We start from the raw sequence: 26,372 nt of genomic DNA, 5'->3' as shown, positions 1-26,372 counted from the left end.
ACAGCCACTGTACTCCAACTCAGAGACTGAAATAATATTGAAACAACTATTAACTTCCACAACTGTAAACCCTTTAATTACCTTACTTAGACACAAGTCAATCCAGGCAAGAGTGATCAGTAATTTGAAAAGTACTGAGAGAGGGACCTCACAACATATTATATAGGATGGTTAAACCTGCAAGAGGAAATGTTGGAGGAATGAACCAGGACAAGAGTTCAGCTAAAAGCTCCCCAAAGGTTGAAACACAAAATAGTGAGGTTAACATCCAAACACTAGCTAAGGAAATAATCACAAGAATGACTAAAGAGTTTGAAAGAATTGTCATTAGAAATGCAGAAACAAGTGAGACTCTGGAAGAAAACACTAATTATTTCAAGGTTATTAGAGAGCTGAAAGCTGAAATAGCTGAGCTAAGAATACAACTAGATGAACAAGTTAAAACAGTATCAGAACAGGGTAACAAAATAGATGAACTCCAGTAAACATTAGAGGGGAGAGAGAATAGAATAAATGAGTCTGAAGACAGAATTAGCAGGATCGAGGATGAATTAGAGACAACTAAAAAAGAAGTAAGAGATCTCAAAAACTGATTAAGAGATTCTGAAAAAAACAACAGAGACCTATGAGATGACTTCAAAAGAAATAATATACGTAGGAGTTGGGCGGTAGCTCAGTGGGTTAAGTGCATGTGGTGCGAAGCACAAGAACCAATGTAAGGATCCTAGTTCAAGCCCCTGGCTCCCCACCTTCAGGAAAGTCACTTCACAGGTGGTGAAGCAGGTCTGCAGGTGTCTGTCTTTCTCTCCTCATCTCTGTCTTCCCTTCTCTCTGTTTCTCTCTGTCTTATCTAACAATGACAACATCAATAACAACAACAATAATAACTTCAACAACAATTAAAAAAACAAGGGCAACAAAAGGGAAAATAAATAAATTTTAAAAAAGAAATAATATACGCATTGTTGGCTTACCAGAGGAAGAAAAAGAGGGAGGGGAAGAAAGCATTCTACAGGGCATAATAGCTGAGAACTTCTCTAGACAACATAAAAGACATAAATATTCAAGAAGTCCAGAGGGTCCCAAAAAGAATTAACCCAGACTTAAAGACACCAAGACACATCATATTTAGAATTGAAAGGAATAAAGATAAAGAAAGGATCCTGAAGTCTGCAAGATAAAAACAAAGAGTCACCTACAGAGGAAAACCCGTAAGATTAGCAGCAGACTTCTCCACACAAACACTACAAGCCAGAAGAGAATGGCAAGATATCTATAGAGTGCTCAATGAGAAAGGCTTTCAACCAAGACTACTGTATCCTGCTAGACTGTCATTCAGACCCACAAAAACCTTCTCAGACAAGTGACAGTTGAAAGAATCAACTATCATCAAGCCTGCCCTGAAAGAAATTCTAAAAGGTCTCCTATAAACAGACAGGCAAGCATAAATATGCCATGTATCAGAACACTTTAAAAATCTACAATAATGGCGTTAAAATATCTTCAGTCTATGATATCAGTAAATGTCAATGGCCTGAACTCACCTATTAAAAGGCACAGAGTAGGAAGATGGATCAAAAAACAAAACCCAACAATCTGCTGCCTACAGGAAACCCACCTAACTCAGCAAGGCAAACACAGACTCAAAGTTAAAGAATGGAAAACTACCACACAAACCAATGGACCATTAAAAAGGTCAGGAACAGCTATTCTCATATCTGACACAATAGATTTTAAAATAAATAAAATTTTAAAAGATAGGGGTGGAAACTACTTAATGCTCAGACGATCAGTCAATCAAGAGGACTTAACAATTATTAACATCTATGCACCCAATGAGAAACCATCTAAATACATCAAACATTTAATTAAAGAGCCACAGCAATATATTAACAGCAACACAGTCATAGTGGGGGACTTCAGCACCCCACTATCTTAAAGACCTAGAAGAAGAAGAACAAAGGAACCCTAAAGCAACCAGCAGGACAGACATCACTAAAGTTAGAGCAGAAATAAATAACATTGAAAATAAGAAAAACATACAAAGGATCAACGAAAGTAAACGTTGGTTCTTTGAAAGAGTGAACAAAATCGACAAACCTTTAGCCAGACTCACAAAACAAAAAGGGGAGAAGACCCAAATAAATCAGATAGTAAATGAAAGAGGAGATATCACAACAGACACCGCAGAAATTCAGCATATCATGTGAGGCTTCTATGAACAACTATATGCCACCAAGCTAGAGAACCTGGAAGAAATGGATGATTTCCTTGATACCTATCAACTTCCAAAATTAAATAAAGAGAAACTAGATAATATGAACAGGCCCATCACAGCTAATGAAATTAAAACAGTTATCAAAAACCTTCCCAAGAATAAAAGTCCTGGGCCAGATGGTTTTACAAATGAATTCTATAAAACCTTCAAGGAAGAGTTAGTACCTCTACTTTTGAAAGTTTTCCAGAAGATTGAAGACACAGGAATACTCCCTTCTAGCTTCTATGAAGCCAACATGACTCTGATACCAAAAGCAGACTGGGACACAACCAAAAAATAAAACTACAGATCAAAATCTCTGATGAACATAGATGCGAAAATATTCAACAAGAGCCTAGCCAATTAGATACAGCAGTGTATTAAAAAGATTGTTCATCATGACCAAGTAGGGTTTACCCCAGAGATGCAAAGTTGGTTTAATATAAGTAAATCAATCAACATGATCCACCACATCAACAAAAGCAAGACCAAAAACCACATGGTCATACCGATAGATGCAGAGAAAGCTTTTGACAAAATCCAACATCCCTTTATGATCAAAATACTAAAAAAATGGGACTAGATGGAAAATTCCTGAAGATAGTGGAGTCTATATATAGCAAACTAACAGCCAACATCATACTCAATGGTGAAAAACTGGAAGCACTTCCCCTCAGATCAGGTACTAGACAGGGCTGCCCACTATCACCATTACTATTCAACATAGTGTTGGAAGTTCTTGCCATAGCAATCAGGCAGGACCAAGGAATTAAAGGGATACAGATTGGAAGAGAAGTCAAACTCTCCCTATTTGCAGATGACATGATAGAATACATGGAAAAACCTAAGGAATCCAGCAAGAAGCTTTTGGAAATCATCAGACAATACAGTAAGGTGTCAGGCTACAAAATTAACATTCAAAAGTCAGTGGCATTCCTCTATGCAAACACTAAGTTAGAAGAAGTTGAAATCCAGAAATCTATTCCTTTTACTATAGCAACAAAACAATAAAATATCTAGGAATAAACCTAACCAAAGAAGTGAAAGACTTGTATACTGAAAATTATGAGTCACTACTCAAGGAAATAGAAAAAGACACAAAGAAGTGGAAAGATATTCCATGCTTATGGGTTGGAAGAACTAACATCATCAAAATGAATATACTGCCCAGAGCCATCTACAAATTTCATGCTATTCCCATCAAAATTCCAACCACATTTTTTAAGAGAATAGAACAAATGCTACAAATGTTTATCTGGAACTATAAAAGACCTAGAATTGCCAAAACTATCTTGAAAAGAAAGAACAGAACTGGAGGCATCACACTCCCAGATCTCAAACTGTATTATAGGGCCATTGTCATCAAAACTGCTTGGTACTGGAACATGAATAGATACACTGTCCAGTGGAATAGAATTGATATCCCAGAAGTAAGCCCCCACACCTATGGATATCTAATCTTTGACAATGATGCCCAGACTATTAATTGGGAAAAAGGGAGTCTCTTCAACAAATGGTGTTGGAAAAAATGGGTTGAAACTCAGAGAAGAATGAAACTGAACCACTTTATTTCACCAAACACAAAAGTAAATTCCAAGTGGATCAAGGACATGTTACAATAGAAACTATCATATACTTAGAGGAAAATATTGGCAGGACTCTTTTCTGCATAAATTTTAAAGACATCTTCAATGAAACAAATCCAATTACAAAGACTATGGCAAGTATAAACCTATGGAACTACATCAAATTAAAAAGCTTCTGCACAGCAAAAGAAACCACTACCCAAACCAAGAGACCCCTCACAGAATGGGAGATCTTTACATCCCATACATCAGACAATAATTTAATAACCAAAATATATAAAGAGCTTGCCAGACTCATCCACAAGAAAACAAATGACCCCATCCAAAAATGGGGAGAGGACATGGACAGAATATTTACCACAGAAGAGATCCAAAAGGCAGAGAAACACATGAAAAAATGCTCCAAGTCTTTGATTGTCAGAGAAATGCCAATCAAGACAACAATGAGATACCACTTCACTCCTGTGAGAATGTCATACATCAGAAAAGGGAACAGCAGCAAATGCTGGAGAGGGTTTGGGGACAAAAGAACACTCCTGCACTGCTGGTGGGAATGTAAATTGGTCCAACCTCTGTGGAGAACAATCTGGAGAACTCTCACGAAGCTGGAAATGGACCTGCCCTATGATCCTACAATTCCTCTCCTGGGGATAGATCCTAAGGAACCCAACACATCCATCCAAAAAGATCTGTGTACACATATGTTCTTGGTAACACAATTTGTAATAGCCAAAACCTGGAAGCAACCCAGGTGTCCAACAACAGATGAGTGGCTGAGCAAGTTGTGGTCTATATACACAATGGAGTACTACTCAGCTATTAAAAATGGTGACTTCACCGTTTTCAGCCGATCTTGGATAGAGCTTGAAGAAATCATGTTAAGTGAAATAAGTCAGAAAGAGAAGGATGAATATGGGATGATCTCACTCTCAGGCAGAAGTTGAAAAACAAGATCAGAAAAGAAAACACAAGTAAAACCTGAACTGGAGTTGGTGTATAACACCAAAGTAAAAGACTCTGGGTGGGTGGGGGAGAATACAGGTCCAAGAAGGATTCAGAGGACCTAGTGAGGGTTGTTTTGTTGTGTTGAAAACTGAGAAATGTTATGCATGTACAAACTATTGTATTTACTGTTGAATGTAAAACATTAATCCCCCAATAAGGAAATAAAATTAATTAATTAATTAATTAAAGAAACAAGTTAGATCCTTAAGCATGAGATTCCAAATCTGCTCCCTGGCCTCTTATGGACCAGAGTTAGGCTCTGTTTCTCTGACTCTATCATTAGTACATAACTCTTTTTTTTTTTTTTTTTAAGGATAATGCTGGCAAAGATGTCGAGAAACTAGAATCTCATATGTTACTGGTGGGGATGTAAAATTATAGTCACTTGAAAAAGCAATTTGCTAGTTCCTTAAAATTTTGATGTTACAAGATGCCCCACTAATTCAACTCAGCATAATAACCCAAGATGAAAATATGTCCCTACCAAGAGTTATGTAAATATTTGCAGAGGCTTCATTCATAAGAGCAAGAGGTTAGAAATAAATTGAACAGACTAAGAAAATCTAGTTTGGGGACAGAAGGTGACTTCAGGGGTAGAGCACAGACATAAATTCCAGGTTTTGATTCCTGACACCACATAACATGACAGAAAAGTGTGCTGTACTCTCTTAATAGAAGGGAAATAAGCTTACTGTATCTATATGAAAAATGGATGAACTTCTGGTTCAACATGGATAAACAGTATGCTAAATGAAAAAGCCACACACAAGAGCCTGCACACGATGTGATTCCAATGTAAGAGACTGCTAGCAAAGGCAGGTACACAGAGGTAGTAAACAGAGTGTTGGTTTCTGGAGACTAGAAACTGGAGTGTGACTACTGCTAATCTTATGAGAAATGTCCTGGGGTTCATGGAAATACTCTAACAGTGAATTGGGGTGTGGCTTATACATTAAAGTCATTGTATTGCTGTGTAGTATGGGTGTATATAAATTATCTCAATAAGGCAAAATGACTAAATCTCCCAATTTTACAATGCTCACAACTACTTCAACTTCATAATAGACCAATGTGAAAAAAAAAAAAGAAAGAAATACCAAAAACACAAGTCCTTGGACTGTATACTAAGAAACAGTGCTAAAAAAAATGACTATAAATATGAATAAAATAAAGTCCTTGTCTTCTAGGATTTTAAGATCCAAAAGGCAAAAACAAAGACTAAATGGCCAGAAAGTCATGACACACAGTGGGGGCACCACAGAGGAGGCTGAACAGTGTTGGGCTACAGAAGACTGGAAGTGCTGGAAGTGGAGAAAAGGGCTGAGTGACCTTCCAAGAAGGGGCAGAATCCACAGAGACTTGAAGGTGTGGGAAGGTGATTCCCTGTGTAAGATCTGGGAGGCTGGCAGTGTGAAGCGGGTGGATCAGGAAGAGCAGGAAAGGGAAGCAGAGACCTGACCAGGAAGGGTTGGCAGGCCATGCACCAGTCTCTGGACAAAGGATTCGACAGATTTATTTCTTGGAGGAACACAGACGGGCTTCTTGGGGCCTAAATTAAACTTTGTAACCTTGGCAACATGACATTGCGTCATTAGTAACTATCCATCAATGCTCTGCTTATCAAATGCAGGCACTGTTTGGATAATTCATGTAAACTCAGTCCCATCAACCGTGGATCTCAAACTCTCACCTGCATCAGAATTACCTGGATGTTTTGTTAAAATAGATAAACTGGGACTGAGGAAACTACATAATGGTTCTGTAAAAGACTCTCATGCCTGAGGCTCTGAGGTTCCAGGTTCAATCCCCAGTCCCACCATAAACCAGAGTTGAGCAGGGCTCTGGTCTCTCTCTCTCTCTCTCTCTCTCCCCCCCTCCCACTCCCTCCCCCTTTCCCCTTCCTTCTCTCTGTATATCTGCCATCACAATAAAACAGATAAAATATTTAAAATGAATAAAATAAAATAGAGAAACCACAGAATTTCTGCTTTTGTTAGTCTGGATTAAAGAGCAAGAATTTGCAGTTCAATCTAGTTGCCTGAAGCAGCTGGTGCTGCTGACCCAGGGGCATGTTTCACACTCACTGCTGTACTCTAATCCTATAGGAAAGGTCACCATGATTCCCATTTTACAGAGGAACCTGGCCAAGGTCATATGGCTCCTACTGCTGAAGCTGGGACCCAGTGTCGGGCAATGTTTGCCTTCTTTCCTAGCTCACAGGTGCAAATATGCAGAGTTAGGGTTGGCGTTTTAATCCTTGCTTGCAACTACCAGAAATATAAAACATATACACACAGGCTTTACCTGACATCGACGATGAGAGAGTCAAAGATACCAATTGATGTCAAGGGGGTGGAGAGGTAGCCACCAAGGAATTCTTTTTTGGTCATTTCAAAGAAGTATTATTTTGCACCTCCTGGGCTAAAGCCAGGAATTAAAAATGTACAAGTGTAAAGATACAAAATGCCTAATGAGACACATAACAGGTGGGGCCAAGCTGTGGAGCACTTGATAAGCACTCACATTACAGTGCACAAGAATCCCGGTTCGAGCCCCCACTCTCCACCTGCAGGGGAAGCTGCACGAGTGGTGAAGCAAGGCTGCATGTGTCCCTCTGTCTCTCTCCCTTTGTATCTCTCCCTCCTCTCTCAATTTCTTTTGTCTCTATCCAATAATAAATAAATAAAATAAAAATTTTAAATATTAAAAAATTGAGAGAGAGAAGAGGCTTTTAGTTCTGGTCAGTGTGAAACGACCTTTAAAAATAGATAACAGGAAGGGGGTCGGGCGGTGGCACAGTGGGTTAAGCGCATGTGGCGCAAAGCGCAGGAACCGGCGTAAGGATCCCGGTTCGAGCCCCCGGCTCCCCACCTGCAGGGGAGTCGCTTCACAGGCGGTGAAGCAGGTCTGCAGGTGTCTATCTTTCTCTCCCCTTCTCTGTCTTCCCCTCCTCTCTCCATTTCTCTCTGTCCTATCCAACAACAAATTGTGTCAACAAGGGCAATAATAATAACCACAACGAAGCTACAACAAGGGCAACAAAAGGGGGGAAAAATGGCCTCCAGGAGCGGTGGATTCATGGTGCAGGCACCGAGCCCAGCAATAACCCTGGAGGAGGAAAAAAAAAAAAAAGATAACAGGAAATATAAAATGTCACAACTCAGCCTGAACTATACATGCCACTCAATATCTGTTGCTCTAAGTATAGCAATTTAAATTTTTCAGTGAATTTTGAGAATGAGCCAAGATAACCCTGTTGCCTATGCTGCTTTAGGGGGACGGGTCCCAAGATGGAAACAGCAATTCACCATGAATATGCACCCTGCACACATCTTGATATCATGTGTACATCTTCCTGGTTCCCTTCCAGCAAACAACTTCTTCCTGAAATTGGTGGCATCATGTTATTTCTGAGATCTGAATCAGAGACTGCATGCTCCATCTTGTCATTCTGTTGAGTGCTGCATATCTAATTAAAGCTTCTTACAGGTCCATAAAAGACCGAGCATTAGAAAAGCAGTGTGTTGGAGGAAGCCGCAGGGCAGATTGGAAGGCTCTTGTCATTAGCAAGAAGCCCCTTTGCTTAAACTCAAAGTTAAGTAATAATATATTAATTTGTACTTGAATATTTTTTTAAATATTGCCCAGGCACAATAGATCAGGTTCCACGTTTATGGTGTAGAGCCAGAAGTGGATCAGGTGCTTGCCAGAAGCACCCCAGCGTCCCAAGAAACATGAGGGTGTGGATAAAGGCCTCGCGCAGGCCTGCACCAAACCCGCCCCAGAAGAGAGCAAATCAGCTTATTGCCCTGCTCCTTATCACGATCCTTGGCACTCTTGTCCTTGTTTTACTTCAAGACACAACATATGGAGCAGGCATAGAAACACTTGTCTGCCAAGGGCTTGCCTCTTATGCCCACTGCTTACTGATGGCTGTGACATCCTAGGGGTTGCTGGCTCGGCAGTGGAGGCTACCCACCATCAAAATTCCCTCGTGACCACATGAACGATGTCAGCCCCCTCTACTTGGCTAAAGGCTTCTCTGAGCAGTAATATCTCCCAGAGGGGAAAAGTACATGGAGTTCCAGCTTGCCGGAGGCAAAGGAGTGCACAGCCCCACTCCGGAGCTCTCAGTTAACAGTCTGCCTGTGTGAGGATGTCCGTGTGAGCAGAGATTCCTTACTGCTCGTCTGGCCCTAGAACTGGGGCTCTGGCTGAAGCTGAGGGGCAGAGGTCCAGGGGGCCCTCGCCTGAGGCTTCTCCGGGCTCAGATCCACTTGCTTCCCCAGGCCAGGGTCGGGGTAACCAGGAGTGGTCTTTGTTTTTGTTGTATGTATGTATGTATGTATGTATGTATGTATGTATAAAAAGGAAACATTGACAAAACCATAGGATAAAGGAGTGGTCTTTGTTTTTGTTGTATGTATGTATGTATATATGTATCTATGTATTTACTTTATTAATTTATTTTTAAAAGGAGACATTAACAAAACCGTAGGATAGGAGGGGTACAACTCCACACAATTCCCACCACCAGATCTCTATATCCCATCCCCTCCCCTGATAGCTTTCCTACTCTTTATCCCTCTGGGAGTATGGACCCAGGGTCATTGTGAGTTGCAGAAGGTGGGAGGTCTGGCTTCTGTAAATTGTTTCCCCACTGAACATGGGAGTTGACTGGTCAATTCATACCCCCAGTCTGCCTCTCTCTTTCCCTAGTAGGGTAGGTCTCTGGGGAAGTGGAGATCCAGGACACATTGATGGGGTTGTCTGTCTGGGGAAGTCTGGTCAGCATCCTGAAGGCATCTGGAACCTGGTTGCTGAAAAGAGAGTTTACATACAAAGCCAAACAAATTGTTGAACAATTATGGACCTAAAGACTGGAATAGTGCAGATGAAGTGTTGGGGGTTACTCACTGCAGATTATTGTGTACTTTTGCTTTCAGGTATATATTTTGCCATAGTTTATGGATACGTGTGAACATATGCTCTATCTCAGGGGACCTGGACTATATCTAGGTTTTGGGATTTTGTCAGGAAGTGAACCGTCTGGAATGGAACTCGAGAATACCATGAAAGGAAAGGTCTCACCCGAGTAATGAAGCTTAAGGGCTGTCATTCCACACCTGAAATCTCTGGACACAGTCTGAAGTGAAGCATGCTGGGGTGGCACTTGTTGGATTGATTAGGTTGTGATCGGTGGATGCAATATTATTTGATATGAATTGAGAGAAGCATGCGGGAAAGTGGGCCCCACCCTGAGGTTCCAGGACTGGGGGAAATATAGGCTCTATAGAGGAAATGTGAGGTTCCTGCTGTCTTAGGGTTCAAGAAGGCAATGGATAGTTATTGTTATCATCACATTATTTGGTAATTGGGTTAACTTCGGAAAGTCCCTTTGTTAGGATTTGCTGTATAATACCCAGTATCTTGTATATAGTTGTGCCACCGGTTGCTTCTGTTCTCCTTGGTCTAGGCTTTTGAGAGAGTCAAAATATCAAAGACTCAGCCTATGTATTAAAAAGACTCAGTCTGTGTTTTAAAAAGTTTGAGACATACAATCAATTTTTCCTCTCTCATATTAATTAAATAGTGATTTATATGACAATTTAATAGGCGGTATGTATGTATTTATTTATAAGAAGGAAACATCGACAAAACCATAGGATAATGGAGTGGTCTTTGTTTTTATTTTATTTATGTATTTATGGTTGTATGTATTTATGTATGTGTGTATTTATAAAAAGGAAACACTGACAAAACCATAGGATAAAGGAGTGGTCTTTGGTGGAGTCCTCCTCGCAGACCCCTGGCCGGACCGGGCTGGCACCCTGGGCCCCCGGCCAGTCCTTCGCCCACTCCCCTGGCCGGGACCCTCAGCAGGCCACCGGGAGGCACTGGCGTGGGGTCTCCCTTTCTGCTTCCTCTGTTCCAGCGCGTCCACGCCGCGGCCTCCCGCGTGTCCACAGCGGCCGAATGCCAGGCCGGGCCCAGCTGCTGTGAGGCCGGTGCGTGTGCACGATCGCTTCTCCGCCACTCTCTCGAACCCGGGCTGAGACACGCAGCACCGCCAGGGCGCCCTCCCGCAGCCGGGCTACAAGACCCGCAGGTGCGCCCCGCCCCCAGAAAGCCCCGCCCCATAGACAAGCCCCGCCCCCAGAAAGCCCCGCCCCACAGACAAGCCCCGCCCAGGAGGTCCCGCCAGCGCCCCTAGGCCACACCCCCTAAGGACCGCGCCTTCCGAAGGCCCCGCCCACACCCCCGCCCCCAGGTCCCCGCGGCACGCCCGCCCCGAGGCCCCGCCCCCTGCGTCACCATGACGCGCTGTGCGCAGCCGCAGAGCCCGTCCTCCCCACCCCCGCGCCCGCCGCCCGCCGTATTATGATGAGCCCTGGGTGCGGGCTCCGGCGGGCTGCGAGTCGGCGCCGCGGCCGCAGTGGACGGTCGGTCGCCTCGGGCTGAGGTAGGGCGGCCGGGGCCTTCGCTGCCGCGGGCGGGCTGCTCGACCTCCGCGGAGAAAGTTGCGCCCCCGCCCCGTCGGCTGCGGGACTTGAGGACGCGGCCTGAGGCGGGGACCTGACGGCGGGGACCGGGCTGCGGGGCTGAGGACGCGGCCTGAGGCGGGGACCGGGCTGCGGGACTGAGGACGCGGCCTGAGGCGGGGACCTGACGGCGGGGACCGGGCTGCGGGACTGAGGACGCGGCCTGAGGCGGGGACCGGGCTGCGGGACTGAGGACGCGGCCTGAGGCGGTGACCCGGCCGCGGGGTCTGAGGCGGGGACCTGACGGCGGGGACCGGGCTGCGGGACTGAGGACGCGGCCTGAGGCGGGGACCTGACGGCGGGGACCGGGCTGCGGGGCTGAGGACGCGGCCTGAGGCGGGGACCACGGGGATGCGGGACTGAGGACGCGGCCTGAGGCGGTGACCCGGCCGCGGGGTCTGAGGCGGGGATCGGGCCGCGGGGTCTGAGGCGGGGACCCGGCCGCGGGGTCTGAGGCGGGGACCCGGCCGCGGGGTCTGAGGCGGGGACCCGGCCGCGGGGTCTGAGGCGGGGATCGGGCCGCGGGGTCTGAGGCGGGGATCGGGCCGCGGGGTCTGAGGCGGGGACCGGGCCGCGGGGTCTGAGGCGGGGACCCGGCCGCGGGGTCTGAGGCGGGGATCCGACTGTGGTACCCGACGGGGGAGGGCAGGGGGCGGCCGGCTCCGCGGCACCCCAGGCCCTGCCCTTGCGGCTCACCGAGGCTCCCGCAGCCCCGCCCGCCTGGCCCGCGCCCCCCTTCTCCGCTCCCGGGGTGAGGCCCCCAAAGCAGCCACCTTGGGGAGCTGAGAACCCGGCCTGGCTCACCGTGGAGCGGGCGATCCGGGGTGAGGGTGTCAGCAATGTCAGAGGTCAGGGGGTCATCAGGGTCAGGAGGTCCGGTGTCACCAGTGTCAAGGGGTTGGGGGTGTGTCGGGGCTGTTGGCGGGGTACGGGGTGTCAGGTTTGTTAGGATGTTGGGGGCGTCAGGGCTGTCGGAGGTGTCGGGGTGCCCATGGGGTTGGGGCTGCAGGAGGTCTCAGGGTGTCAGCTGGGTCGGGGGTGTTAGAGTGTCCATGAGGGTTGGGGGTGTCGCGGTGTCCACGGGGTTAGGGGTGTCCAGGGTGTCGCGATGTCTAGGGGGTTGTTGGTGTCCATGAGGGTTGGGGGTGTTGGGGTGTCCGCAGGTTTGACGGTGCCTGGGTTGTTGTAGGTGTCCGGGGATTGGGGCCTTCGGGATTTCTGGGGGATTGGGGCACCCGGGTTGTTGTGGGTATCGGGGGGCTGGGGGGCCCGGGTTGTTGTGGGTGTCGGGGTGTCCTGGGATTGGGGCCTGCGGAGTTTCTGGAGGCTGGGGGACCCCGGGTTGTTGGGGTTTCTGGCCAGGATGCAGTCATTTCTGGGCGCGATCCTCAGTGTCCCCACCGGTGGTCTCCTGTCATTCCTGCTGGATTGACCCTTGTTCCTCTGTTGGGCTCCTGGAAGCCGCCCCCCACCCTGGCTCTGCTCCATCACAGGGGTCTAGGCCCCTGGGGGTCAGTTCATGTCCAGGGGGCCTGTGCATGGCAACAGCTGCAGGGGGAAGACAGGGGCCCTTCCTGCTGTCACATCAGGACCCCCCTCAGTGAGAGCACCTACCACTGTCCTTCTGAGCACCTAGCACTCTCCTCCTGTTGTCACACAATGTCCCCCCTCAGTGAGAGCACCTAACACTCTCCTCCTGAGCACCTAACACTCTCTTCCTGTCGCCCCCCCTCAGTGAGAGCACCTAGCACTCTCCTCCTGTTGTCATGCCATGCCCCCCCTCAGTGAGAGCACCTACCACTCTCCTCCTGTTGTCATGCCATGCCTCCCCTCAGTGAGAGCACCTACCACTTTCCTCCTGAGCACCTAGCACTCTCCTCCTGTTGTCATGCCATGCCCCCCCTCAGTGAGAGCACCTACCACTCTCCTCCTGTTGTCATGCCATGCCTCCCCTCAGTGAGAGCACCTACCACTTTCCTCCTGAGCACCTAGCACTCTCCTCCTGTTGTCATGCCATGCCCCCCCCCCAGTGAGAGCACCTACCACTCTCCTCCTGAGCACCTAGCACTCTCCTCCTGTTGTCCCCCCCAGTGAGAGCACCTACCACTCTCCTTCTGAGGCACCTAGCACTCTCCTCCTGTTGTCATGCCATGCCCCCCCTCAGTGAGAGCACCTACCACTCTCCTCCTGTTGTTACACCATGCCCCCCCTCAGTGAGAGCACCTACCACTCTCCTGAGCACCTAGCACTCTCCTCCTGTTGTCATGCCACGCCCCCCCTCAGTGAGAGCACCTACCACTCTCCTCCTGTTGTCATGCCATGCCTCCCCTCAGTGAGAGCACCTACCACTCTCCTCCTGAGCACCTAGCACTCTCCTCCTGTTGTCATGCCATGCCCCCCCCCAGTGAGAGCACCTACCACTCTCCTCCTGTTGTCATGCCATGCCTCCCCTCAGTGAGAGCACCTACCACTCTCCTGAGCACCTAGCACTCTCCTCCTGTTGTCATGCCATGCCCCCCCCCCAGTGAGAGCACCTACCACTCTCCTCCTGTTGTCATGCCATGCCTCCCCTCAGTGAGAGCACCTACCACTCTCCTCCTGAGCACCTAGCACTCTCCTCCTGTTGTCCCCCCCAGTGAGAGCACCTACCACTCTCTGAGGCACCTAGCACTCTCCTCCTGTTGTCATGCCATGCATCTACCACTCTCCTCATAAGCACCTAGCACTCTCCTCCTGTTGTCATGCCATGCCCCCCCTCAGTGAGAGCACCTACCACTCTCCTCCTGTTGTCACACCATGCCCCCCCTCAGTGAGAGCACCTACCACTCTTCTCCTGAGCACCTACCACTCTCCTATTGTCACACCATGCCCCCCCTCAGTGAGAGCACCTACCACTCTCCTCCTGAGCACCTACCACTCTCCTATTGTCACACCATGGCCCCCCCTCAGTGAGAGCACCTACCACTTTCCTCCTGAACACCTAACACTCCTCCTGTTATCACACCATGTCCCCCCTCAGTGAGAGCACCTACCACTCTCCTGAACATCTAGCACTCTCCTCCTGTTGTCATGCCATGCCCCCCCCCTCAGTGAGAGCATCTAACACTCTCCTCCTGAGCACCTACCACTCTCCTCCTGTTGTCACACCATTCCCCCACTTCAGTCCCCCTCAGTGAGAGCATCTAACACTCTCCTCCTGAGCACCTAGCACTCTCCTGTTGTCACACCATGCCCCCCTTCAGTGAGAGCACCTACCACTCTCCTCCTGAGCACCTAGCACTCTCCTCCTGCTGTCACACCATGCCCCCCTTCAGTGAGAGCACCTACCACTCTCCTCCTGAGCACCTAGCACTCTCCTCCTGCTGTCACACCATGCCCCCCTTCAGTGAGAGCACCTACCACTCCTCCTGAGCACCTAGCACTCTCCTCCTGCTGTCACACCATGCCCCCCTTCAGTGAGAGCACCTACCACTCTCCTCCTGGGCACCTAGCACTCTCCTCCTGTTGTCATGCCATGTCCCCCCTCAGTGAGAGCATCTAACACTCTCCTCCTGAGCACCTACCACTCTCTTCCTGCTGTCACACCATGCCCCCCACCCCCCGCAGTGAGAGCACCTACCACTCTCCTCCTGCTGTCATACTATGTCCCCCCTCAGTGAGGGCACCTACCACTCTCCTCCTGCTGTCACATCCCAACACTTCCCCTCAACCCCCCCATACTCAGTGGAGCGAGTGCACCTGCCACTTTCCTTCCTATTGTCATATTTTTGACCCCTCCCCCCAGTGGGGAGCACCTACAGCTTTCCTTCCTACTGTCATATCCTCACACCCCCTGCCCCACACCACCACCACACACACACACACACACACACACACACACACACACACACACACACACTGGAGAGCACCTGCCACTTTCCACATTGTGTTGGTTCTAAGGTGAGGCCTGTGGGACTGCCAGGGTTGGGTCTTCTGTTGAGTTTCCACCAAATTCCTTTTGAGTTCCTCTCAAGGGCTTGGGTCACTGTGTCCCAGATCACCCAGTTTACCAGAATGTGGCCAGTGCCCTTGAAAGCCTGGGGTTGTCAAGGCTTATGTAATCAACGTGTTCATTTATACTCCTGTTACATTGCTTTCCAGATTCATAAAATCATTCCCTTAAGGAAATCTGTCTTGAGCGTCTGCTTACAGATTTCTCTTGGAATTGGATTTCTGAAGAGGGATGTACTGTACAAGTGGTGATTAAAGCATACTAATTAGACAAGTTCTTAAAAAGATATTGATTCTTCTATCTGACTCTCAGATTGCCTTTATTAGGGACACAGATGATACCCCCATTTTTTCAGAACTTGCAATGAGAAGCTACATGCCATTCCCAAGGTCATATTGAAGCAATGGAGTAGTTGGAAATGGGTGGGTGGTGGTAACTTTCCTTAATGTTTAATACTTCATTTTCATGACTTTCCAAGCAGGGAACTAGTGTCACCTTCTAGTCTGTAAATTCACATAACTTCTTTTCTATTGTTTTTGTGTATAAAATTACTCTCACTTTACTTATTTATTTATTTATTGCATTCTGGTTAACTCTTTCTATGTCATAGTAAGAACCATTGGTTTAAGAAATTTGAGGTCTCAGAAACTATACTAGTGTTAGCTTTTAATCTTAATTTTTCTAGAACAAAATAATATATATTAGGCCTCTATAGTTAAAATTTAATCCCATATTCCTAAAATTAAGACTTTTAAATGTCTCTTTTAGAATTGAAAGGCTTTCATGATATTTTACTGATTTCAGGAAATACTGTTCATCTAAATTTTACTATAGGTGTTTCATATAGAAACTGAAAGTAAATAGGAAAAAACAAACTATTTTTGGAGATATTGAGTAGCCATGGTTCTAAGCATGGGTGTAAATAAAACATGATTTCTTCTCTGTAGCAGCTTGTCTGAACTTAAGAGCTCATTCCACATCTTAGGAAGAAAAGGGTATATAAGAGTTAGGAACTAGGAGCATAGATGAGGAACTCCTTAAAGACTTACTCTTGCCAGCTGTTTGCTTTCTAGTCAAGATGTTCTGTAAGGAAACTATTATTAAAATGGTAGTTACTTCCCAAAATGCATGTATATGCAGGTAAATTCTTAGAGCAGTTTAGGAAACATTGAATTGATTCTAGCAATTTTGGAGGTAAGCTTAGCCCAAGATCATTAATTTATATACCTTTTGTGTGTATGGTTTTGGGACCTTGCATTAGAGAATAGCAATAGAAAAGTGAATAAAACCTAGTTGCTCTCTTGAAGAGTTTATAGGCTATAAGGGACACTGAGATTAAACAAGAATAATAGTATCCTCTGAGGGGTGTGAAAGTCAGGCAAAACTCCTGTAGATCCACCACTCTGGGGACAAGAAACAGTCTAATTTGATGGTTGAACTTTTGTTTTGTTTTGTTTAGCACTGGTATAACCCCAGACAGAGAGGAAAGACTTGGTAATTAATGGAGGTTGAGAAGACAAGACCAGGTGATGGAGAAAGACCATAGATACAGGCATGTGAAGTAACGTTGAGGAGATACAGTATAGCTGGGGTTTGTTTGTTTGCTTTTCTTGACATGAAAAAGACGGGTGGGGTGTGAAGTAGGGCAGTAGTTTTGAGATGGTTGGGATGTGTTTTTGATTTCTGGTTTTAGCTTGGGAAGAGCTGCTGTAACTTCTCACAGACTTGGGCTTTGCAGGTGAGCTTTAGAAGGTCTGGAGCTACATTATTCAAGCTAGATTGTTTCTTCATCTACTTTTCTGTTTGCTTTAGATGGAGGCCTTAGATCCCATGGGAAACCATTTCTTATAGTAGTAGGGGAGGAACCTGAATAAAGAGCATTTCTAGTCCCACCTTCCCTGAGCATTTATTTCTTCAGACCTCATTGGGGATCTGTTCTGGTCCCTTCAACATCTGACGACTTCTCAGGAAGGCTCTCTTTTGATGGGTAGGGGTGTAGGGAAGGGAGAGGAATGACTAGGGTGGTGATCTTTCATCTGGGTGTGAAAGTACAAGCAAGGGATAGCTGGCTTCTTCTAAGGACTAGGAATAGGATCTGCATAGCCATTTGGGTGTATGTTTCTCACCTGTCTGATTGACCTTGCTTCTTATTCTCTACATGTATTGTCTCTTATTTGAAAATCTCCTTCTTACCCTTGTCAATTTCAAATCGTAGCTCAAACAAAAAAAGAATTTCTCTGTCCTCCCTCCTATGAATCCCCCAAGGCAGATTTAAAGTAAAAAAATACTTCTGACATACCTGCCTCAGTGAGAAATGGTCAACAACTAGAGGCAGGCATGGGCCTTCCTAGTACATCCAGCAGAGATGTTTACAGGCAGTTTGTTGTACCAAAATATAGGAAGGATACCAAAATAAATAGGGAGCTAAGTAGAAATCCTAAATATTAGACTACCCTAGCAGAGAAGCCATTCTGCAAAGTTGGGGGGATTCTGGGGAGTGATTTTGGTCCCACTCATACTGTGTTGTATATGTCATCACATTGAGCTTACATAGTGACTGTCCAAGGGGGTGATCAGCTTTGTTTGTCTATAGACAGAGATGTGCCTGTTTGTAGAAGATGAGCACCTTGTTGCGCTTCAGATCCCGCAGTACTCTTTCTGCTGCTGCTGCTCATAGCTGCTGAGTACATACATGAATTTGGATCACTTTTAAAGTGCACCTCTATGCTGTAGAGAGTGATGAAGGTTGACTGTGTAGTGTTTTGAAGTTCTGAATCTTAGAAAGCTATCCCATCTCCTCTCTGATACTCTTTTCCCCTGGCCCTCTAGGCCATTATATTATCTTTACTCTGTCCTGCTTAACAAGTGGGAAAATTTTTTAATATATTGAACTGTCGTGTTGATTTTTCTATATCTGAGTGTAAGTTTTACTCATACAGTATAACTCATCGAGGTAAATTTTATTTTAGATGTAGGATACTTTACTAACAAATATTTGAAATGATTATAAAGCTAGAATATACTGTATCTCTTTTTAAAATAGTCATAGTGCCATATAGCCTTTTTATTTAGTAGTGGATGAAAGTAAAGCAGCTGACTTTTTAAATTTGGCTTTCCACTTTACCTCATTTTCTAGAGATTAAACAGTGCTCTCCTGGCATAAAGCACTACCAAGCTACTGAAAGATTTTGGGATGAGAATATTCAGTCTTCAATCTCAGGGCTTGATTGGATCCTTTGTGCTCCTGTTTTATGAATGTTTGCTCATCCTCTTGTGAAGGAAAATGCTTTTGGGAAACAAATGGAGAGATTATAATTTGTCAAGTACATTAAAATTGCAGTTTGGGAAAAGCCAGAATCTGCATACATTTTTACCTGAATCGCTTGATATTGGCTATTTCATGTCACTGGGGAGAAATCTTGCCATCTCAAAATTATTGCAAACCTTAAGTTGAAGCTATTTTCAGGGCGCTATTCTATTTTTAGATAACCAATAGTTAACTCAGACTCTCTTAAAGGTTTGTTTTCCTGACTTACTTTTTCAATTAAAAAATAATTTCTAAACATTTAAATTTTTCAAATGAAATAATTCATTAATAAGGTTTACTGGGTGAATCTTTGATGGTAAGGAATTTCCTTCTTTTAATTGGGTGCTAGGACAGGTCATTTGCGTGACCTAGCAGTGTTGGAAGAATACCGGAAACAAAACAGATTTGAGAGCTTTTATTTCTCAAGGAATTAAAGGGTCTAGCTACAGAGAAGCATTGCACTGTTGCAAGGCCCCAGAGTCCATGGGACCTAGAATCAACCTACACAGCTCTTACCTGGGTGTGGGGCTGAGACAGAGTAAGTGCTTACCTGCTTTGACCCTGCCTTCTCATCTGTCTGTAAAATGGCTACACTTTCACTATATATCCTGTTGTGAGAAATGAGTGAGAGAGCAAAGATAGACCTGCACATACATAGATTCCTAATAACATAGTCACCGAAAAAGAGTAAACAGTTTTGTTAAGTGAAACAGCCACCACGTGGTCTGCTTATATGTGGAATATAGTCAGCTGAAGCCAACAAACTTGAGACTTGGTCATGGGTATGGTGAATGGCACCCTTAAAGTCTGACAGTTTGGGAATGCTATTGTTCAATCACTGAATAATTACTGAATAATAAGAAACCAATGAAATGGGCAATTATGTCAGTGAAAGATTTCAGACACTAATATATTGAATGCGGCATGAAGGACAAGTTAATGGTGATTTTGCTGTAGCTCTCATTTCTGTATACACCTATTTTTAAGTTATTAGCATGCTTTGAGGGTGGCAGTGTGGGTGGTAATGAGAGAGACCTAATAAATCAAAATAAGAACACTAAAGTGAACAGTGCACTTGAAAAATTGTTTTCAGTTCTTATGACCTTATTTTCCTCTTCTGTTGAGGCTTCCTATCAACTCCATTATGCTTATGTGTACCTTCCAACTCTTAGTGACATTTTAATTAAACTTAATTCATATAGTTTAAAGACAGGTTTGTGGTGAATTAGTGAGGCAGTTTCCCTTTAGCTTGGAGAAGGCAAGAGTTTGTCATGATGTCATAGAGTCTCAGGATCAGCCTTCCTAACTCTGTAAACCTTATCTCACATCTACTCCAAATCACTTCACTCAAACTGGTGTTGTGTCCTCCTTTCTGGTTTTGACACAATGCATGTACTCACAATGCATGTACTCACAATGCATCTACTGCCTTGGGTACCCTCACTTGCAGAAGTGGAGTGAGCCCTGCTGCTCCTGCCTTCCATAGCGCCCCCTCTCTTCCATTGTCATACTTCACTGAGGCTAGTTTTTGTAGCTCAGCTTTTTCTATATAGATAATGGTGATCATAAGATCCTAATGGACAGGGGCTGTGTTACACTTACACACTTAGGGTTCACATATTTGTCTGTGAATTCAGTGATCTTTTTCCTTTCCCAGCCTGAGGAATTGCTTACCTTGTCCTTCAAGATAGGTGGAATATTTTACTGGTGATGTCTTGTTTATTAAGATTACACAACTGGCCCTTGGGCTGTCTATTTCAGGGAAATCAACATATTTCATAGATATCAATGAACAAGTAAAAATTGAATGAAGGGGGTGTGGGCAGGGAGAAAAAAATTGAATGAATAATTAATCAAAATTTTAATAGTCTCTCCTTTATATTTTAGATTATAAAACACATTCACTGCAAAAAATTTAAAAAGAACAGAATTCCTGCATTCTTTGACCATCTATTTTGATATTAGGAGGGAAGAAAGGGTGGTTGAAAGTAAACTTTAATTTTGACAGTGTTATTAATAAAAGATTATTAACTGGAATTCTCCAACTTTCAGTTTTTTAGTTTTCTCGTCAACAGAAATTGTGAGCTGACTTTATTTTGAAGTAATTTCTATCAATATATACCAGCTTTTTGAGGTAGTCATTTATATGTGAGCTTTTTATACCAGGACTATCAACATGCTAATTTTTTTAAAAAAAATTTTTATTATCTTTATTTATTGATTGGATAGAGACAGTCAGAAATTGAGAGGGAAGGGAGGGACAGAGAGGGTGAGAGACAGAGAGACACCTGCAGCACTGCTTCACCACTTGTGAAGCTTTCCCCCAGCAGGTGGGGACTGGGGGCTCGAACTCAGGTCCTTGCGCATTGTAATATATGCACTCAACCACGTGCACCACCACCCAACCCCAACATGCTAATTTTTAAGTGCCACTTACTCATACATGGGAACAGTGACATAGGTTTTTTTTTTTTTTTTGGTCACTTCAAGGAGAAACAGATTTTGTGTAGAAATTTGAGCTTGTCTTGCTGATAGAGGTTTTAGGGCTTGAATGTTAACCTCTGCAAGTACTAAAGACTATTCTACATCAGTTTATAAAGTTCTTGGTATTCTGGATTATAACTTGTTTTACTTGGAGGGGGGAAAAGACTACTTAAACCAGCACTTCAAGGGATTTATCTGCAGTGGCAACCCAATCACTGCCTTGGGAGAGTAGAACAAGTTCTTTATCCCGTTGTTCTTGGTCACCTTGATGGTCCAAGTCCCTTAAAGTTGACTTCTCGAAGAAAACTTTCAAAGCACACTTTAACATACTGTCACTGTCTCTTGGAAAATGCTTTCTTACACATGTGGAGGTACAGTTTTGCCTATTAGAACATTTCTTTAATAATTGACTTTAACTTCCTAATTTGTAGTTTCCATCTTGATACCACCCAGAGACTGCAGACTGACATCACATAGTAACCAATTCATACTTAACCAAGTCAGAAAGAAACTCTAGATTTCTTCCATAACGTCATTATTTGTTTTTAAATTTAAGTCATTATTATTTTAAACTGGGACAGTGCTAAGCTCTGGTTAATAGTGGTGCAGGGGACTTAATCTGAGACTTTTGTTGCCTCAAACATGAAAGGCTTTCTGTATAACTACTATGCTTTCTCTGCAGACCTCCATAACTTTACAGTCTGTTGACCTGATAATGGTTTCATCTCTGATTTATAAAGCATATTAATAACTCTAAGGAGAAGGAGTACTGTTTTAGAAATGTGGAATACAGTTTACTTTAGGTAAAGAGAAAGGCATTGTAGGGTGATGCTTATTTTGCCAGACCTGGACATTCATTATATTATTAGAAGACTTAGATTACTGTCTTCCTTTTAGCCTACATAGGTAGCTTTGAAATCTTAGTAGTCAAATCAGGGTGGTAATACTCATTGAGAGAGTGTTTTTTTTTTTTTCCTTTTAAGCTAGCTTTTCTATAAACATGCAGTTTAGTCTGATATTTCCTGAGTTTTCTACTTTTCTTCATTTTTTTTTTTGTATTTGTAATCTCGAGTGTAAAAAGCTTAAATACAGTTTTAATATGGATTTGCGAAAATTCACTTTTGAGTTGTCTATATTAGAGAGACAAGTTTGTCACTGATATTTTCAAGTATTTAGTTTATTTTGAAGGGTTTTATACATTTGAATGTACAAAACTAATAGTCTGGTTTTGTGGGAGATATTTCTAACATCTCACACAAACTGTAGAGAGGCTACAGAAGTAGGCTGGTTTTGAGCATGGCCCTTTTCCACTCCGTTTCTTTTCTTATGGCATGAGTTGGTACCTCGTACTAAGCAGGCCTTTTACTCAGTGTGCTGTTTCGTCCTCACCATTACTTGGAAGGGATGTGAGCCGGAGACATAGGATTGAAACACAAATCATTCTGTAGTGATGATATCAATAAAAAGCAACAACAACGAATTTTGACAATAACAGGGTGAATTCCAAACTGACAGTAGGCTTAACAGAGGCTGGTTCTACAACTGTTTTCAGCAGCTTGCAAAATATGTGTAGGGCCACCTACACTTCCTTCCTCTTCTCTAGCCACACCCGCACATTTCGGTTGCTTCTCTCTCTAGCTGGGAGAACATCCACATACTCTTGCAACATATACTAGTACTTATTTCTCAAACATGAATTTCCATATTATAAACACTCAATTAGTTGCCCTGATTCATTTAAGCACAGTCTAGTTATATGCATGTATGGATATATACTGAGTAAAACTGCTGGAGAATGCCCTAATTTTGTTGTTTTTAGGCTTGTTTTCTTTTCTCCTTTTAAGATTTGTTTTTCATGAGAGTGACAATCGAGAAAGCAAGATAAAGAGGGAGAGAACCCAGAAAACTACTCAGCCATTGCTTATGGTGGTGCCAGGGATTGAACCTGATACCTGAGCTGTTTAGGCACAGAAGTCTAGTACATAGCCTTTATTCCTTCACCAACTCTGATTTTGCTGTCTTATAAGATGTCATATTAGTTCTGTAGTTTTAAATTATTAATTTAGAAAATCTTAGTATATAGGAAATATTCACCATATAAAGAAGAGGGAAAGATATGTGTCAGAGTTCATATATATCTTAGATGTGTAAAGGCTCATAGACTTAATATACCCTCAGACCAGAAGAGGTTCATCCTAGATGCATTCTTTTTTTGCATTTTCCAAATTTTCTAGGTGAACTTGTTTTGACTTTGTACAGACAGATGCTTAAGTGGTTACTCTTCTTCATGTGCATGTGTGTGTGGTCACACAAAACAGTATGTGTCTGAGCATATACATAGAGAATACCACCACTTGCAGGGGGAAAGCTTCACAAGTGGTGAAGCAGGCCTGCAGGTGTCTCTCTGTCTTTCTTCCTCTTCCTTCTCATTATCTAGCTGCCTCTAGAAAATAAATAAAGATAATTAGAAAATGAGAGAAAATAATGGGGGGTGGCACACCTGGTTAACTGCACATAGAACTATGTGCAAAAACCCAGGTTCGAGAGTCCCCCACCACCTGCAGTGGGGATGCTTAACAAGTAGTGAAGTAGGTGTCTCTCTTTCTCCCTCTTTGTCTCCCCCTCCCTCTCAATTTCTCTCTGTCCTATCCAATAAAATAGAAAAAGTAAAGAAAGAAAAGAAAAGAAGAAATAGCCTTCAGGAGTAGTTTCTGTAAAAAATCTCTGACTTTAATAAGAAACAATCAGAAGGAACATTAGTTCTTTCTGGAAGGCTAGATTTCATAGAAACTTGTCTTAAAACAAATATTTGATTCTGTGGAATGTTTGAAGAAAAATCATCAAACTGATTCCCAACTAGAGGTATTATTTATTTTATGTTATAGTCTTCCATCATTCATCCTCAGTTTAGTGCATTTCAGAAAACCGAATAGCTGGCTAAATATATTCTCTTGAAGACTGCAAGGGGGAAGCAGTAAAAAAGGATTTCTATTTGCTGGGAGAGATGCTGTTAGCTGTAAACAGTTTGTACCAACTGTTTCAACTCATTTCATCCTCACTATAGCCTCTGAAGTGGGAATTTTACAGTTAATATTTTCTTATGAGGAAACTGACCATAGAGAGAGATGAGACTTTGCTCGGGCCCCATGACTGGGATTCAAGTCTGTCCAGTGACCTTCAGAATCACTGTTCATCCCCACTGAATTAGGGGCTGTTGGAGAGGGAGAAGGCCAAGGGCTTCGGGAGATGCTGTGTTGTACTGCAGCTAGAGTACCAGGTTAGCAACCTAAAGTTCACACATCTCTATAGCTGGGTCCACACTCAGATTTCTCTGGCTGGTGTCATTTGTGCTGCAGAACTGTGTCCATCTCCTCATTCCCAGTGTAACTTGTTTTTGTTGTTGTTGTTTACATTTACATTTCCCTTTCATTCTTCTCACCTTTCTCGTCCCTCTCACCTGAAGTGACTTGAGCTTTGTAATTACCTGGACTCTAACCCTTTTTAATATTTTGTGTAAATTGGCTTGCTCTGCTATGAGCATTTAGGTATTTTATGGTGTGTGTGTATGTGTGTGTAATAGTTTAGTGTTGTGGAAAGGCCTGAAGGTTTTCCTTAGTCACTGCTGCCCAACTGTCCTGTGAACTTGTATATACGTGATCTATTGTCATTCTGTCTGTCTGTTCAAAGTTGTTTTCTTTTTTTTTTTTATCTCTTTTTCTTTTTGACTTTCCTTCCGCCTCCTCCTCCTCCTGCCTCTTCATCTTTCTTCTTCCCCCTCCTCTCCTCCTCCCGACCTCCTCCTCTCCTCCTCCTTGTCAAATAGACAGTTTCTAGTGTGCAGGTATGTGTGTTCCTTGATGCTGGCCTACAGGGGTCAGTGAGATTGGAAAGGTTGCCCTGCTTGTCTGAGGCAGTGAGTGTTAGTGCACCAGCTGGAGTTCCTGCAGGCTTCTTGAGTTTGGAAGTCAGGCTGAGCAGGATTGAACCACAGCTCAATGCTTATTGGACAAATTGAGCCTCCTGTATCACCTTGTAAGCTCTGAGTGAGGATTCGGTGAGATGTGGATTTAGTGCCTGTTACCTGGAAGGCATTTAGAAAATGGTGAATTTACTGTAGCTCATTATTAACATTTCCTTCTTTTTCAGTGGAATAATCTCTCAGACCTGTCTATCTGGAGAAATCTGTATATATCCATTCAGATCAAAATCCCGTTTACTAAAGATTCCTTGAATGGGTTGTCATTCAACAGGGGTAAAATGATGGAGAGCCTAGGTCATCAAGGCCACATGTGCCATTTTTATCTATTTGTCTGTATCCAGTCTCTGGGTCTCTGTTGATTTCAAGCAAAGTTTAAACAAATACAGCTCAACTAGCATCTTTTTCTGTGTTCTCTTAGGTGAAAGAAACAAGTAACACAACAGTGATAACAAGGATTATTCAGAATGTGCTTTGCACAATATGTCTTGAAGCCCATGCCAAATTCCCCTTACTTTACATAAGCCACACCTTAACATTCAGTGCTGATATTCAGACTGACTTGGGCACTTAAAAACCCTTAAAGATTAAGAAATGATTTATTTTCTCTCCTTGGCAGGATTAGAGAATAGACTAGTATTTTAAAAAATGTATAGCAACAAGATTTCCCTTCCTCTTTAGCTAAGTGATCATAATATCCTCCAGAACCTTCCTACACATGTACTGGCTTCTTATTTTTTAAAATTGTCTTAATAGAAATAGGATTAATACTTAATAATAATTTAGTTTTATAAATAAAACAGAAGCAAGCAAACTGTAAGAGTAATGGGAACTCTAGTGGTTTCTTTGGGAGTTTAAAGGGTGGGGATACAGAACTTTGGTGGTGGTTGTGGTGTAGAACCATAAATTGTAATCCTACAATCTTGTAACAAACTATTAGTAACAAATAAAAAGTAATTTGGTTTTGGTTTTGGTTCTGACGTTAATTTGCAAAAACACTGTAGCATAATAACTGAAAGCATAGACTTGGGTATTAGATTGCCCTGGGTTTGAATCCCCGTTCCATTAGGCATTAACCTTGTAGCAGAGGTCAGGTTATTTACTGTGTCTGTGCCTCAAAGTGGGGCTAATATTCCTTAAACCTGAAGGCAATTAAAAAAGCGTTTGGGGGAGTCGGGCTGTAGCGCAGCGGGTTAAGCGCAGGTGGCGCAAAGAATAAGGACC

General features: G+C 43.8%; 1 protein-coding gene across 2 annotated transcripts in view; it reads left to right on the top strand.

Annotated features, from left to right (window-relative positions):
• The first annotated feature begins 11,204 nt into the window (after positions 1 to 11,204).
• SNRK (SNF related kinase) overlaps positions 11,205 to 26,372 on the top strand; it is a 62,195-nt gene continuing 47,027 nt past the window's right edge. For both annotated transcript variants that reach the window (XM_060204881.1, XM_060204880.1), the window contains exon 1: positions 11,205 to 11,311. The gene's annotated coding sequence lies outside the window, so the exon portion shown is untranslated. The remainder of the gene's footprint in view (positions 11,312 to 26,372) is intronic.

The sequence above is a fragment of the Erinaceus europaeus genome, chromosome 12 (assembly GCF_950295315.1).
Source record: "Erinaceus europaeus chromosome 12, mEriEur2.1, whole genome shotgun sequence".
Taxonomy (NCBI): Eukaryota; Metazoa; Chordata; class Mammalia; order Eulipotyphla; family Erinaceidae; genus Erinaceus; species Erinaceus europaeus.
The sequence above is the reverse complement of the archived record's forward strand: the minus strand, read 5'-3'. Positions and strand labels throughout refer to the sequence as shown.